Raw genomic sequence first — 16507 nt, 5'->3', positions numbered from 1 at the left:
CAATCATCTATGATTGTTAGGTCAGCTTGTTGCAAACGGGCAAAATAATGGATTGTTTGACTCGGGTAAATATCCCACTGCACGTTCACTTAAGAATTTAATGAACATTTTTTATTCGCATTAAAAGCTTTGGATCCATAGGTCATTTGCATCTTTCACATGTTTCAAGCATGCATATCCATTTTTAAAACACGTGTAGAAGAAATCTCTTTCTTGTAAAATTCCAAGCTATTAGGGTTGAACTAGTGGAATTTCCCAATCTTGGAAAACAAAACTTTGGTGTTCATTTGTGGTTTGTGAATAAATTTTCAATACTTTCATTTTTTATTTTTTAAAATTTTTTCCATATATATACACTAAAATTTTCATTTTGTTGTTATCTATTTACCTTTTTTTTTTTTTACGGTAAGTAGGGGGAGCGAAAACTCAAAATTTTGCTTTAAGAAAAATGTGTATATTGAAAATGGAGATGCACAATACACAAATTTAGAAAGAGATAATTCCAAAGAGTGTCTGTAATTTTTAGGGATTGTAAGCTCTTTTTAGTTTTTATATCTCTGGTTTTGCAATCGTCGGGAACAGGGGGAGGTGGGAGATTTTTATCTGAGTGTTGACTCCCTATCCATAAGTCATTTCTTTCAAAAATATAGCCCGTTACACATGATAAATCACTTTACCATCCATCTATGATTGTTAGGTCAGCTTTTTGCAAACAAGCAAAATAATGGCTAGTTTGACTCGGGTAAATATCCCACCACACGTTCACTAGAGAATTTAATGAGCGTATGTTATTCTCTTTAAAAGCTTTGGATCCATAGGTCATTTCCATCTTTAACATGTTTCAAGCTTGCATATCCAATTTTAAAACACGTGTAGAAGAAATCTCTTTCTTGTAAATTTCCAAGCTATTAGGGTTGAACTAGTGGAATTTCCCAAACTTGGATAACAAAAGTTGTGTTCATTTTAGGTGTGTGAATAAATTTTTTTTACTTACATGTGCTATTGTTTTAAATTTTTTCCATACATAAACTCTAAAATTTTCATTTTCCTATGATCTTTTTGCTTTTTTTTTTGTTTACGGGATGAAAGGAGAGAGAAAACTCAAAGTTTTGATTTAAGAAAAAAGTGTACGTTTAAAATGGAAATGCACAATGCACAAATATAGAGAGATATAATTCCAAAGAGTGTCTGTAATTTTTAGGGAATTTAAGCTCTTTTTAGTTTTTATATCTCTGATTTTGCAATCGTCGGGAAAAGGTGGAGGCGGGTGTTTTTAACTGAGTGTTGACTCCCAATCCGTAAGTCATTTCTTACAAAAATATAGCCCGTTACGGATGATAAATCACTTTAAAATCATCTATGCTTTTTAGGTAAGCTTTTTCTAAACGGGCAAAATAATGGCTTGTTTGACTCTGGTAAATATCCCACCGCACGTTCATTGAGAATGTAATGAGCATTTGTTATTCACTTTAAAAGCTTTGGATCCATAGGTCATTTGCATCTTTAACATGTTTCAAGCATGCATATCCATTTTTAAAACACATGTAGAAGAAATCTCTTTCTTGTAAAATTCCATGCTATTAGGGTTGAACTAGTGGAATTTCCCAATTTTGGAAAACAAAACTTTTGGGTTCATTTGTGGTTTGTGAATAAATTTTCTTTACTTACATTTTTTATTCTTTTTTATTTTTTCCATACATAAACTCTAAAATTTTCATTTTGAGGTTTACATTTTGGCTTTTCTTTTTTTTTACGATAAGAAGGGGGAGCGAAAACTCAAAATTTTTGTATTTAAGAAAAAGTTGTAGATCTAAAATGGAAATGCACAATGCACAATTTTTTAAAGAGATAATTCCAAAGAGTGTCTGTAATTTTTAGGGATTGTAAGCTCTTTTAGTTTTTATATCTCAGGTTCTGCAATCGTCGGGAAAAGGGGGAAGCGGGGTGTTTTTAACTGAGTGTTCACTCCCAATCCATAAATCATTTCTTAAAAAAATATAGCCCGTTACACATGATAAATCACTTTATAATTCATCTATGATTGTTAGGTTAGCTTTTTGCAAACGAGCAAAATAATGGCTTGTTTGACTCGGGTAAATATCCCTCCGCACGTTCACTTCAGAATTTAATGAGAGTATGTTATTCACTTTAAAAGCTTTGGATCCATAGGTTATTTGGATCTTTAACATGTTTCAAGCATGCATATCCATTTTTAAAACACGTGTAGAAGAAATTTCTTTCTTGTAAAATATCAAGCTATTAGGGTTGAACTAGTGGAATTTCACAAACTTGGATAACAAAAATTTAGTGTTCATTTGTGGTGTGTGAATAAATTTTCATTACTTACATTTGTTATTGTTTTAATTTTTTTCCATACATAAACTCTAAAAGTTTCATTTTGTAGTGATCTATTTACCTTTTTTTGTTTACGGCATAAAGGGAGAACGAAAACTCAAAGTTTTGATTTAATAAAAAAGTGTAGATCTAAAATGGAGATGCACAATGCACAAATGTAGAGAGATATAATTCCAAAGAGTGTCTGTGATTTTTAAGGATTGTAACCTCTTTTCAGTTTTTAGTTCTCAGGTTTTGCAATCGTCGGGAAAAGGGAGAGGCAGGGGGGATTTTTAATTGAGTATTGAGTCCCAATCCGTAAGTCATTTATTAAAATAATATAGCCCATTACAAATGAAAAATCACTTTACAATCATCTATGATTGTTAGGTCAGCTTGTTGCAAACGGGCAAAATAATGGATTGTTTGACTCGGGTAAATATCCCACTGCATGTTCACTTAAGAATTTAATGGGAGTTTGTTATTTTCATTAAAATCTTTGGATCCATAGGTTATTTGCATCTTTAACACGTTTCAAGCATGCATATCCATTTTTAAAACACATGTAGAAGAAATCTCTTTCTTGTAAAATTCCAGGCTATTAGGGTTGTACTAGTGGAATTTCGCAATCTTGGATAACAAAACTTTTGTGGTCATTTGTGGTTTGTGAATAAATATTCTTTACTTACATTTTTTATTTTTTTAAAATTTTTCCATACATATACACTAAAATTTTCATTTTGTTGTTATCAATTTGCCTTTTTTTTTTTACGGTATGTAGGTAGAGCGAAAACTCAAAATTTTGATTTAAGAAAAAAGTGTACATCAAAAATGGAGAAGCACAATGCAAAAATTTAGAAAGAGATAATTCCGAAGTGTGTCTGTAACTTTTAGGGATTGTAAGCTCTTTTTACTTTTTATATTTCAGGTTTTGCAATCATCGGGAAAAGGGGGAGGCGGGGGATTTTTAACTGAGTGTTGACTCCCTATCCATAAGTCATTTCTTACAAAAATATAGTCCGTTACACATGATAAATCACTTTACATTTCATCAATGATTGTTAGGTTATGTTTTTGCAAACGGGAAAAATAATGGCTTGCTTGACTCGGGTAAATATCCCACCGCACGTTCACTAGAGAATTTAATGAGCGTATGTTACTCTCTTTAAAAGCTTTGGATCCATAGCTCATTTGCATCTTTAACATGTTTCAAGGTTGCATATCCATTTTTAAAACACATGTGGAAGAAATCCCTTTCTTGTAAAATTCCTAGCAATTAGGGTTGAACTAGTGGAATTTTCCAAACTTGGATAACAAAAGTTATGTGTTCATTTTCGGTGTGTGAATAAATTTTTTATACTTACATTAGTTATTGTTTTAAATTTTTTTCCATATGTATACTCTAAAATTTTCATTTTGTTGTGATCTATTTTCCTTTTTTTGTTTACGGGATGAAAGGAGAGAGAAAACTCAAAGTTTTGATTTAAGAAAAAAGTGTACATTTAAAATGGAGACGCACAATGCACAAATGTAGAAAGAGATTATTCCAAAGAGTGTCTGTAATCTTTAGGGAATTTAAGCACTTTTTATTTTTTATAGCTCAGGTTTTGCAACCGTCCGAAAAAGGGGGAGGCCGGTGTTTTTAACTGAGTGTTAACTCCCAATCCGTAAGTCATTTCTTACAAAAATATAACCCGTTACGGATGATAAATCACTTTTAAATCATCTATGATTGTTAGGTAAGCTTTTTGTAAACAGGCAGACTAATGGCTTGTTTGACTCTAGTAAATATCCCACCGCATGTTCATTGAGAATTTAATGAGCGTTTGTTATTCTCTTTAAAAGCTTTGGATCCATAGGTCATTTGCATCTTTAACATGTTTTAAGCATGCTTATCCATTTTTAAAACATGTGTAGAAGAAATCTCTTTCTTGTAAAATTCCATGCAATTAGGGTTGAACTACTGGACTTTCCCAAACATGGAAAACAAAACTTTTGTGTTCATTTTTGGTGTGTGAATAAATTTTCTATACTTACATTTGTTATTGTTTTAATTTTTTATCACACATAAACTCTAAAATTTTCATTTTTTTGTGATCTATTTGCCTTTTTTTGTTTACGGGATGAAGAGAGAGCAAAAACTAAAAATTTTGATTTATGCAAAAAGTGTACATCTAAAATGGAGATGCACAATGCACAAATGTAGAGAGAGATAATTCCAAAGAGTGTTTGTAATTTTTAGGGATTGTAAGATCTTTTTAGTTTTTATGTCTCAGGTTTTGCAATCGTCGGGAAAAGGGGGAGGCGGGGTATTTTTAACTGACTGTTGACTCCCAATCCGTATGGCATTTCTTACAAAAATATAGCCCGTTACTCTTGATAAATCACGTTACAATCATCTATGATTGTTAGGTCAACTTTTTGCAAACGCGCAAAATAATGGCTTGTTTGCCTCGGGTAAGTATCCCACTGCACGTTCACAAGAGAATTTAATGAGAGTTTGTTATTCACTTTAAAAGCTTTGGATCCTTAGTTCATTTGCATCTTTAACATGTTTCAAGCATGCATATCCATTTTAAAACATGTGTAGAAGAAATCTCTTTCTTGTAAAATTTCAAGCTATTAGGGTTCAACTAGTGGAATTTCCCAAACTTGGACAACAAAAATTTTGTGTTCATTTGTGGTGTGTGAATAAATTTTCATTACTTACATTTCTTATTGTTTTAATTTTTTTCCATACATAAACTCTAAAATTTTCATTTTGTTGAGATCTATTTACCTTTTTTTTTTTTAACGACATGTAGGGAGAACGAAAACTCAAATTTTTTGATTTAAGAAAAAAGTGTACATCTAAAATGGAGATGCACAATGCACAAATGTAGAGAGATATAATTCCAAAGAGTGTCTGTGATTTTGAAGGATTGTAACCTCTTTTCAGTTTTTAGTTCTCAGGTTTTGCAATCGTCGGGAAAAGGGGGAGGCGGGGGATTTTTAATTGAGTGTTGACTCCCAATCCGAAAGTCATTTATTACAATAATATAGCCCGTTACGAATGAAAAATCACTTTACATTCACCTGTGAATTTTAGGTCAGCTTTTTGGAAACGGGCAAAATAATGGCTTGTTTGACTCGGGTAAATATCCCACCGCACCTTCACTTAAGAATTTAATGAGCGTTTGTTATTCTCATTAAAAACTTTGGATCCATAGGTCATTTGCATCTTTAATATATTTCAAGCATCCATATCCATTTTTAAAACACGTGTAGAAGAAATCTCTTTCTTGTAAAATTCGAAGCTATTAGGGTTGAACTAGTGGAATTTCCCAATCTTGGATAACAAAACTTTTGTGTTCATTTGTGGTTTGTGAATAAATTTTTTTTAGTTACATTTTTTTATTTTTTAAACTTTTTTCCATACATAAACTCTAAAATTTTCATTTTGTTGTTATCAATGTGCCTTTTTTTTTTTACGATGTGAAAGGGGAGCGAAAACTCAAAATTTTGATTTAGGAAAAAAAATGTACATCTAAAATGAAAATGAACAGTGCACAAATTTAGAAAGAGATAATTCCAAAGAGTGTCTGTAATTTTTAGGGATTGTAAGCTCTTTTTAGTTTTTATATCTCAGGTTTTGCAATCGTCGGGAAAAGGGGGAGGCGGACATGATAAATAGCCTGTTACACATGATAAATCACTTTAAAATTCATCTATCATTGTTAGGTCAGCGTTTTGCAAACGGGCAAAATAATGGCTTGTTTGACTCGGGTAAATATCCCACCACACGTTCATTAGTGAATTTGATGACCGTATGTTATTCTCTTTAAAAGCTTTGGATCCATAGGTCATTTGCATCTTTAACATGTTTCAGGCTTGCATATCCATTTTTAATACATGTGTAGAAGAAATCTCTTTCTTGCAAAATTCCAAGCTATTAGGGTCGAACTAGTGGAATTTCCCAAACTTGGATAACAAAAGTTTTGTGTTCATTTTTGGTGTGTGAATAAATTTTCTTTACTTACATTTGTTAATGTTTAAAATTTTTTCCATACATAAACTTTAAAATTTTTATTTTGCTGTGATTTATTTGCCTCTTTTTTTTTTGGGATGAAAGGAGTGAGAAAACTCAAAGTTTTGATTTAAGAAAAAAGTGTGCATTTAAAATGGAAACGCACAGTGCACAAATGTAGAGAGAGATAATTCCTTATCGTGTCAATAATTTTTAGGGAATTTAAGCTCATTTTAGTTTTTATATCTCAGGTTTTGCAATCGTCGGGAAAAGGGGGAGGCGGGTGTTTTTAACTGAGTGTTGACTCCCAATCCGTATGTCATTTCTTACAAAAATATAGCCCGTTACTCATGATAAATCACTTCACAATCATCTATGATTGTTAGGTCAGTTTTTTGCAAACGGGCAAAATAATGGCTTGTTTGACTGGGTAAATATCCCGCCGCACGTTGACTTCAGAATTTAATGAGTGTTTGTTATTCTCATTAAAACTTTGGATCCATAGGTCATTTGCATCTTTACCATGTTTCAAGCATGCATATCAATTTTTAAAACACGTCTAGAAGAATTATCTTTCTTGTAAAATTCCAAGCAATTAGGGTTGAACTACTGGAATTTCCCAAACTTGGAAAACAAAACTTTTGTGTTCATTTTTGGAGTGTAAATAAATTTTCTATACTTACATTTGTTATTGTTTTAGTTTTTTTTCACACATAAACTCTAAAATTTTTATTTTGTTGTGATCTATTTGCCTTTTTTTGTTTACGGGATGAAGGGAGAGCGAAAACTCAAAGTTTTGATTTAAGAAAAAAGTGCACATCTTAAATGGAGATGCACATTGCACAAATGTAGAGAGAGATAATTAAAAAGAGTGTTTGTAATTTTTATTGATTGTAAGATCTTTTTAGTTTTTATATCTCAGGGTTTCCAATCGTTAGGAAAAGGGGGAGTCGGGGTATTTTTAACTAACTGTTGACTCCCAATCCGTATGTCATTTCTTAAAAAAATATAGCCCATTACTCATGATAAATCACATTACAATCATCTATGATTGTTAGGTCAGCTTTTTGCAAACAGGCAAAATAATGGCTTGTTTGACTCGGGTAAATATCCCACCGTACCTTTACTTAAGAATTTAATGAACGTTTGTTATTCTCATTAAAAACTTTGAATCCATAGGTCATTTGCCTCTTTACTATATTTCAAGCATGCATATCCATTTTTAAAACACGTGTAGAAAAAATCTCTTTCTTGTTAAATTCCAAGCTATTAGGGTTGAACTAGTGGAATTTCCCAATCTTTGATAACAAAAGTTTTGTGTTCATTTGTGGTGTGTGAATAAATTTTCTTTACTTACTTTTTTAATTTTTTCAATTTTTTTCATACATAAACTCTAAAATTTTCATTTAGTTGTTACCAATTTGCCTTTTTTTTTTTTTCGGTGTGAATGGGGAGCGAAAACTCAAAATTTTGATTTAAGAAAAAAGTGTACATCTAAAATGGGGATCCACAATGCACAAATTTAGAAAAAGATAATTCCAAAGAGTGTCTATAATTTTTAGGGATTGTAAGCTCTTTTTAGTTTTTATATCTCAGGTTTTGCAATCGTCTGGAAAAGGGGGAGGCGGGGGATTTTTAACTGAGTGTTGACTCCCTATTCATAAGTCATTTCTTACAAAAAAAATAGCCCGTTACACATGATAAATCACTTTACAATTCATCTATGATTGTTAGGTCAGCATTTTGCAAACGGGCAAAATAATGGCTTGTTTGACTCGGATAAATATCCCACCGCACGTTCATCAGAGAATTTGATGAGCGTATGTTATTCTCTTTAAAAGCTTTGGATCAATAGGTCATTTGCATTTTTAATGTGTTTCAAGCTTGCATATACATTTTTAAAACACGTGTAGAAGAAATCTCTTTCTTGTAAAATTCCAAGCTATTATGGTTGAACTAGTGGAATTTCCCAAACTAGGGTAACAAAAATTTTGTGTTCATTTTTGGTGTGTGAATAAATTTTATTTACTTAAATTTATTATTGTTTTAAATTTTTTCCATACATAAACTCTAAAATTTTCATTTTGCTGTGATCTATTTGCCTTTTTTTGTTTACAGGATGAAGGGAGAGAGAAAGCTCAAAGTTTTGATTTAAGAAAAAAGTGTACAGTTAAAATGGAGACGCACAATGCACAAATGTAGAGAGAGATAATTCGAAAGAGTGTCTGTAATTTTTAGGGAATTTAAGCTTGTTTTAGTTTTTACATCTCAGGTTTTGCAATCGTCGGGAAAAGGGGGAGGCGGGGTGTTTTTAACTGAGTGTTGACTCCCAAACCGTAAGAAATTTCTTACAAAAATATAGCCCGTTACGGATGGTAAATCACTTTACAATCATCTATGATTGTTAGGCAAGCTTTTTGTGAAGGGGTAAAATAATGGCTTGTTTGACTCTTGTAAATATCCCACCACACGTTCATTGAGAATTTAATGAGCGTTTGTTATTCTCTTTAAAAGCTTTGGATCCATCGGTCATTTGCATCTTTAACACGTTTCAACCATGCATATCCATTTTTTAAAACACGTGTAGAAGAAATCTCTTTCTTGTCAAATTCCATGCAATTAGGGTTGAACTACTGGAATTTCCCAAACTTGGAAAACAAAACTTTTGTGTTCATTTGTGGTGTGTGAATAAATTTTCTATATTTAAAGTTTTTATTGTTTTAATTTTTTTTCATACATAAACTCTAAAATTTTCTTGTTGATGTGATCTATTTGCCTTTTTTTGGGTACAGGATTAAGGGAGAGCGAAAACTCAAAGTTTTGATTTAAGAGAAAAGTGTACATCTAAAATGGAGATGCACAATGCACAAATGTAGAGAGAGATAATTCCAAAGACTGTGTGTAATTTTTAGGGATTGTAAGATCTTTTTAGTTTTTATATCTCAGATTTTGCAATCGTTGGGAAAAGGGGGAGGCGGGGTATTTTTAACTGACTGTTGACTCCCAATCCGTATGTTATTTCTTACAAAAATATAGCCCGTTACTCATGATAAATCACATTACAATCATCTATGATTCTTAGGTCAGCTTTTGGCAAACGGGAAAAATAATGGCTTGTTTGACTCGGGTAAATATCCCACCACACGTTCACTAGAGAATTTAATGAGAGTTGGTTATTCACTTTATAAGCTTTCGATCCATAGGTCATTTGCAACTTTATCATGTTTGAAGCATCCATATCCATTTTTAAAACACATGTAGAGGAAATCTCTTTCTTGTAAAATTTCAAGCTATTAGGGTTGAACTAGTGGAATTTCGCAAACTTGGATAACAAAAATTTTGTTTTCATTTGTGCTGTGTGAATAAAATTTCATTACTTACATTTGTTATTGTTTTAATTTTTTTCCATACATAAACTCTAAAATTTTCATGTTGTTGAGATCTATTTACCTTTTTTTTTTTACGGCATCAAGGGAGTACAAAAACTCAAAGTTTTGATTTAAGAAAAAAGTTTACTTCAAAAATGGAAATGCACAATGCACAAATTTAGAAAGAGATAATTCCAAAGAGTGTCTGTAATTTTTAGGGATTGTAAGCTCTTTTTAGTTTTTATATCTCATGTTTTGCAATCATCGGGAAAAGGGGGAGGCGGGGATTTTTAACTGAGTGTTGACTCCCTATCCATAAGTAATTTCTTACAAAAATATAGCCCGTTACACATGATAAATCACTTTAAAATTCATCTATGATTGTTAGGTCAGCCTTTTGCAAACGGGCAAAATAATTGCTTGTTTGACTCGGGTAAATATCCCACCGCACGTTCACTAGAGAATTTAATGAGCGTATGTTATTCTCTTTAAAATCTTTGGATCAATAGGATATTTGCATCTTTAACATGTTTCAAGCTTGCACATCCATTTTTAAAACAAGTGTAGAAGAAATCTCTTTCTAGTAAAATTCCAAGCTATTATGGTTGAACTAGCGGAATTTCCCAAACTTGGATAACAAAAGTCTTGTGTTCATTTTTCGTGTGTGAATAAATTTTCTTTACTTACATTTGTTATTGTGTTAAATTTTTTCCATACATAAACTGTAAAATTTTCATTTCGCTGTGATCTTTTTGCCTTTTTTAGGGATTGTAAGATCTTTTTAGTTTTTATATCTCAGATTTTGCAATCGTTGGGAAAAGAGGGAGGCGGGGTATTTTTAATTGACTGTTGACTCCCAATCCGTATGTTATTTCTTACAAAAATATAGCCCGTTACTCATGATTAATCACTTTACAATCATCTATGATTGTTAGGTAAGCTTTTTGTAAACAGGCAAAATAATGGCTTGTTTGACTCTGGTAATATCCCACCGCACGTTCATTGAGAATTGAATGAGCATTTGTTATTCTCTTTAAAAGCTTTGGATCCATAGTTCATTTGCATCTTTAACACGTTTCAAGCATGCATATCCATTTTTCAAACACGTGTAGAAGAAATCTCTTTCTTGTAAAATTCCATGCAATTAGGGTTGAACTACTGGAATTTCCCAAACTTGGAGAAAAAAAACTTTTGTGTTCATTTGTGGTGTGTGAATAAATTTTCTATACTTACATTTGTTATTTTTTTAATTTTTTTCATACATAAACTCAACAATTTTCATTTTGATGTGATCTATTCGCCTTTTTTTTGGTTACAAGATTAAGGGAGAGCGAAAACTCAAAGCTTTTATTTAAGAAAAAAAGTGTACATCTAAAATGGAGATGCACAATGCACAAATGTAGAGAGAGATAATTCCAAAGAGTGTTTGTAATTTTTAGGGATTGTAAGATCTTTTTAGTTTTTAAATCTCAGGTTTTGCAATCGTCGGGAAAAGGGGAGGCGGGGTATTTTGAACTGACCGTTGACTCCCAATCCGTATGCCATTTCTTACAAAAATATTGCCGATTACTAATGATAAATCACATTACAATCATCTACGATTGTTAGGTCAGCTTTTTGCATACGGGCAAAATAATGGTTTGTTTGACTCGGGTAAATATCCCACTGTACGTTCACTAGAGAATTTAATGAGAGTTTGTTATTCACTTGAAAAGCTTTGGATCCATAGGTTATTTGAATCTTTAACATGTTTCAAGCATGCATATCCATTTTTAAAACAGGTGTAGACGAAATCTCTTTCTTGTAAAATTTCAAGCTATTAGGGTTGAACTAGAGGAATTTCTCAAACTTGGGTAACAAAAATTTTGTGTTCATTTGTGGTGTGTGAATAAATTTTTATTACTTACATTTGTTATTGTTTTAATTTTTTTCCATACAAAAACTGTAAAATTTTCATTTTGTAGTCATCTATTTACCTTTTTTTTTATGGCAAGAAAGGAGAACGAAAACTCAAAGTTTTGATTTAAGAAAAAAGTATACATCTAAAATGGAGATGCACAATGCACAAATGTAGAGAGATATAATTCCAAAGAGTGTTTGTGATTTTTAAGGATTGTAAGCTCTTTTCAGTTTTTAGTTCTCAGGTTTTGCGATCGTCGGGAAAAGGGGGAGGCGGGGGATTTTCAATTGAGTGTTGACTCCCAATCCATAAGTCATTTCTTGAAATAACATAGCCCATTACGACTGAAAATTTATGATTGTTAGGTCAGCTTTTTGCAAATGGGCAAAATAATGGCTTGTTCGACTCAGGTAAATATCCCACCACACGTTCACTTATGAATTTAATGAGCGTTTTTGATTCTCATTAAAAGCTTGGGATCCATAGGTCATTTGGATCTTTAACATGTTTCAAGCATGCATATCCATTTTTAAAACATGTGTAGAAGAAATCTCTTTCTTGTAAAATTTCATGCAATTAGGGTTGAACTACTGGAATTTCCCAAACTTGGAAAACAAAACTTTTGTGTTCATTTGTGGTGTGTGAGTAAATTTTCTAGCCCGTTACGGATGATAAATCACTTTACAATGAGCTATGATTGTTAGGTAAGCTTTTTGTAAACGGGCAAAATAATGGCTTGCTTGACTCTGGTAAATATCCCACCGCACGTTCCTTGAGAATTTAACAAGCATTGGTTATTCTCTTTAAAAGCTTTGGATCCATAGGTCATTTGCATCTTTTACAAGTTTCAAGCATGCATATCCATTTTTTGAAACACGTGTAGAAGAAATCTCTTTGTTGTAAAATTCCAAGCTATTTTGGTTGAACTAGTGGAATTTCCCAATCTTGGATAACAAAACTTTTATGTTCATTTGTGGTTTGTGAATAAATTTTCTTTACTTACATTTTTTATTTTTTAAAATTTTTGACATACGTAAAATCTAAAATTTTCATTTTGATGTTAACATTTTGGCTTTTTTTTTACGATAAGAAGGGGGAGCGAAAACTCAAATTTTTTGTATTTAAGAAAAAAGTGTACATCTAAAATGGAAATGCACAATGCACAAATTTAGAAAGAGATAATTCCAAAGAGTGTCTGTAATTTTTAGGGATTGTAAGCTCTTTTAGTTTTTATATCTCAGGTTTTGCAATCCTCGGGAAAAGGGGGAAGAGGGGTGTTTTTAACTTAGTGTTGACTCCTAATCCGTAAGTCATTTCTTACAAACTTTACAATCAACTATGATTGTTAGGTCAGCATTTTGCAAACGGGCAATATAGTGGCTTGTTTGACTAAGGTAAATATCCCACCACACGTTCACTTAAGAATTTAATGAGCGTTTGTTATTCTCATTAAAAGCTTCGGATCCATAGGTCATTTGCATCTTTAACAAGTTTCAAGCATGCATATCCATTTTTAAAACACGTGTAGAAAAAATCACTTTCTTGTAAAATTCCATGCAATTATGGTTGAACTAGTGGAATTTCCTAAACTTGGATAACAAAAGTTTTGTGTTTATTTTAGGTGTGTGAATAAATTTTCTTTACTTACATTTGTGATTGTGTTAAATTTTTTCCATACATAAACTCTAAAATTTTCATTTTGCTGTGATCTATTTGCTTGTTTTTGTTTACGGGATGAAGGGAGAGAGAAAACTCAAACTTTTGATTCAAGAAAAAATTGTACATTTAAAATGGAGACGCACAAGGCACAAATGTAGAGAGAGATAATTCCAAAGTCTATCTGTAATTTTTAGGGAATTTAAGATCGTTTTAGTTTTTATATCTCAGGTTTTGCAATCGTCGGGAAAAGGGGGAGGCGGGGTGTTTTTAACTGAGTGTTGACTCCTAATCCGTAAGTCATTTCTTACAAAAAAATAGCCCGCTACGGATGATAAATCACTTTACAATCATCTACGATTATTAAGTAGGATTTTTGTAAATGGGCAAAATAATGGCTTGTTTGACTCTGGTAAATATCCCACCGCACGTTCATTGAGAATTTAATGAGCGTTTGTTATTCTCTTTAAAAGCTTTGCATCCATAGGTCATTTGCATCATTAACATGTTTCAAGCATGCATATCCATTTTTAAAACACATGTAGAAGAAATCTCTTTGTTGTATAATTCCTTCCAATTAGGGTTGAACTACTAGAATTTACCAAACATGGAAAACAAAACTTTTGTGTTCATTTGTGGTGTGTGAATAAATTTTCTATACTTACATTTGTTATTGTTTTAATTTTTTTCATACATAAACTCTAAAATTTTCATTTTGATGTGATCTATTCGTCTTTTTTTGGTTACGGGATTAAGGGAGAGCGAAAACTCGAAGTTTTGATTTAAAAAAAAAAGTACACATCTAAAATGGAGATGCACAATGCAAAAATGTAGAGAGAGATAATTCTAGAGAGTGTTTGTAATTTTTAGGGATTGTAAGATCTTTTTAGTTTTTAAATCTCAGGTTTTGAAATCTTCGGAAAAAGGGGAGGCGGGGTATTTTTAACTGACTGTTGACTCCCAATCCGTATGTCATTTCTTACAAAAATATAGCCCGTTACTCATGATAAATCAATTACAATCATCTATGATTGTTAGGTCAGCTTTTTGCAAACGGGCAATATAATGGCTTGTTTGACTCGGGTAAATATCCCACCACACGTTCACTAGAGAATTTAATGAGAGTTTGTTATTCACTTTATAAGCTTTGGATCCATATGTCATTTGCATCTTTAAAATGTTTGAAGCATGCATATCCATTTTTAACACACGTGTAGAAGAAATCTCTTTCTTGTAAAATTCCATGCAATTAGGGTTGAATTACTGGACTTTCCCAAACTTGGAAAATAAAACTTTTGTGTTCATTTGTGGTGTGTGAATAAATTTTCTATACTTACATTGGTTATTGTTTTAATTTTTTTTCATACATAAACTCTAAAATTTTCATTTTGATGTGATCTATTTGCCTTTTTTTGGTTACGGGATTAAGGGAGAGGGAAAACTCAAAGTTTTGATTTAAGAAAAAAAGTGTACATCTAAAATGGAGATGCACAATGCACAAATTTAGAGAGAGATAATTCCAAAGAGTGTTTGTAATTTTTAGGGATTGTAAGATCTTTTTAGTTTTTATATCTCAGGTTTTGCAGTCGTCGGGAAAAAAGGGAGGTGCGGTATTTTTAACTGACTGTTCACACCCAATCCGTATGTCATTTCATAAAAAAATATAGCCCGTTACTCATGATAAATCACATAACAATCATCTATGATTGTTAGGTCACCTTTTTGCAAACGGGCAATATAATGGCTTGTTTGACTCGGGTAAATACCCACCGCACGTTCACTAGAGAATTTAATGAGAGTTTGTTATTCACTTTAAAAGCTTTTGATCCATAGGTTATTTGCATCTTTAACATGTTTCAAGCATGCATATCCATTTTTAAAACACGTCTAGAAGAAATCTCTTTCTTGTAAAATTTCAAACTATTAGGGTTGAACTAGTGAAATTTCCCAAACTTGGATAAAAAAAATTTTGTGTTCATTTGTGGTGTGTGAATAATTTTTCATTACTTACATTTGTTATTGTTTTAATTTTTCTCCATACATAAACTCTAAAATTTTCATTTTGTTGTGATCTATTTACTTTTTTTTGTTTATGGCATAAAGGGAGAACGAAAAATCAAAGTTTTGATTTAAGAAAAACGTGTAGATCTAAAATGGAGATGCACAATGCACAAATGTAGAGAGATATAATTCCAAAGAGTGTCTGTGATTTTTAAGGATTGTAAGCTCTTTTCAGTTTTTAGTGCTCAGGTTTTGCAATCGTCGGGAAAAGGGGGAGGCGGGGGATTTTTAATTGAGTATTGAGTCCCAATCCGTAAGTAATTTCTTACAATAATATAGCCTATTACAAATGAAAAATCACTTTACAATCATCTATGATTGTTAGGTCAGCTTGTTTCAAACGGCCAAAATAATGGTTTGTTTGACTCGGGTAAATACCCCACTGCACGTTCACTTAAGAATTTAATGGGAGTTTGTTATTTTCATTAAAATATTTGGATCCATAGGTTATTTGCATCTTTAACATGTTTCAAGCATGCATATCCATTTTTAAAACACATGTAGAAGAAATCTCTTTCTTGTAAAATTCCAGGCTATTAGGGTTGAACTAGTGGAATTTCGCAATCTTGGATAACAAAAATTTTGTGGTCATTTGAGGTTTGTGAATAAATTTTGTTTACTTACATTTTTTATTTTTTAAAATTTTTTCCATACATATACCCTAAAATTTTCATTTTTTTGTTATCAATTTGCCTTTTTTTTTTTTACGGTATGAAGGTAGAACGAAAACTGAAAATTTTGATTTAAGAAAAAAGTGTACATCTAAAATGGTGAAGCACAATGCAAAAATCTAGAAAAAGATAATTTCGAAGAGTGTCTGTAATTTTTAGGGATTGTAAGCTTTTTTTACTTTTTATATCTCTGGTTTCGCAATCATCGGGAAAAGGTGGAGGCGGGGGATTTTTAACTGAGTGTTGACTCCCTATCCATAAGTCATTTCTTACAAAAATATAGACCGTTACACATGATAAATCACTTTACAATTAATCAATGATTGTTAGGTTATGTTTTTGCAAACGGGCAAAATAATAACTTGTTTGACTCGGGTAAATATCCCACCGCACGTTCACTAGAGAATTGAATGAGCGTATGTTATTCCCTTTAAAAGCTTTGGATCCATAGGTCATTTGCATCTTTAACATGTTTCAAGCTTGCATTTCCATTTTTAAAACATGTGTGGAA

The sequence above is a fragment of the Aristolochia californica genome, unplaced genomic scaffold (assembly GCF_029961685.1).
Source record: "Aristolochia californica isolate CCGP_79_NKW_82.1479 unplaced genomic scaffold, dmAriCali1.0.hap1 SCAF_12, whole genome shotgun sequence".
Lineage (NCBI taxonomy): Eukaryota > Viridiplantae > Streptophyta > Magnoliopsida > Piperales > Aristolochiaceae > Aristolochia > Aristolochia californica.
This window is presented reverse-complemented; position numbering follows the sequence as displayed.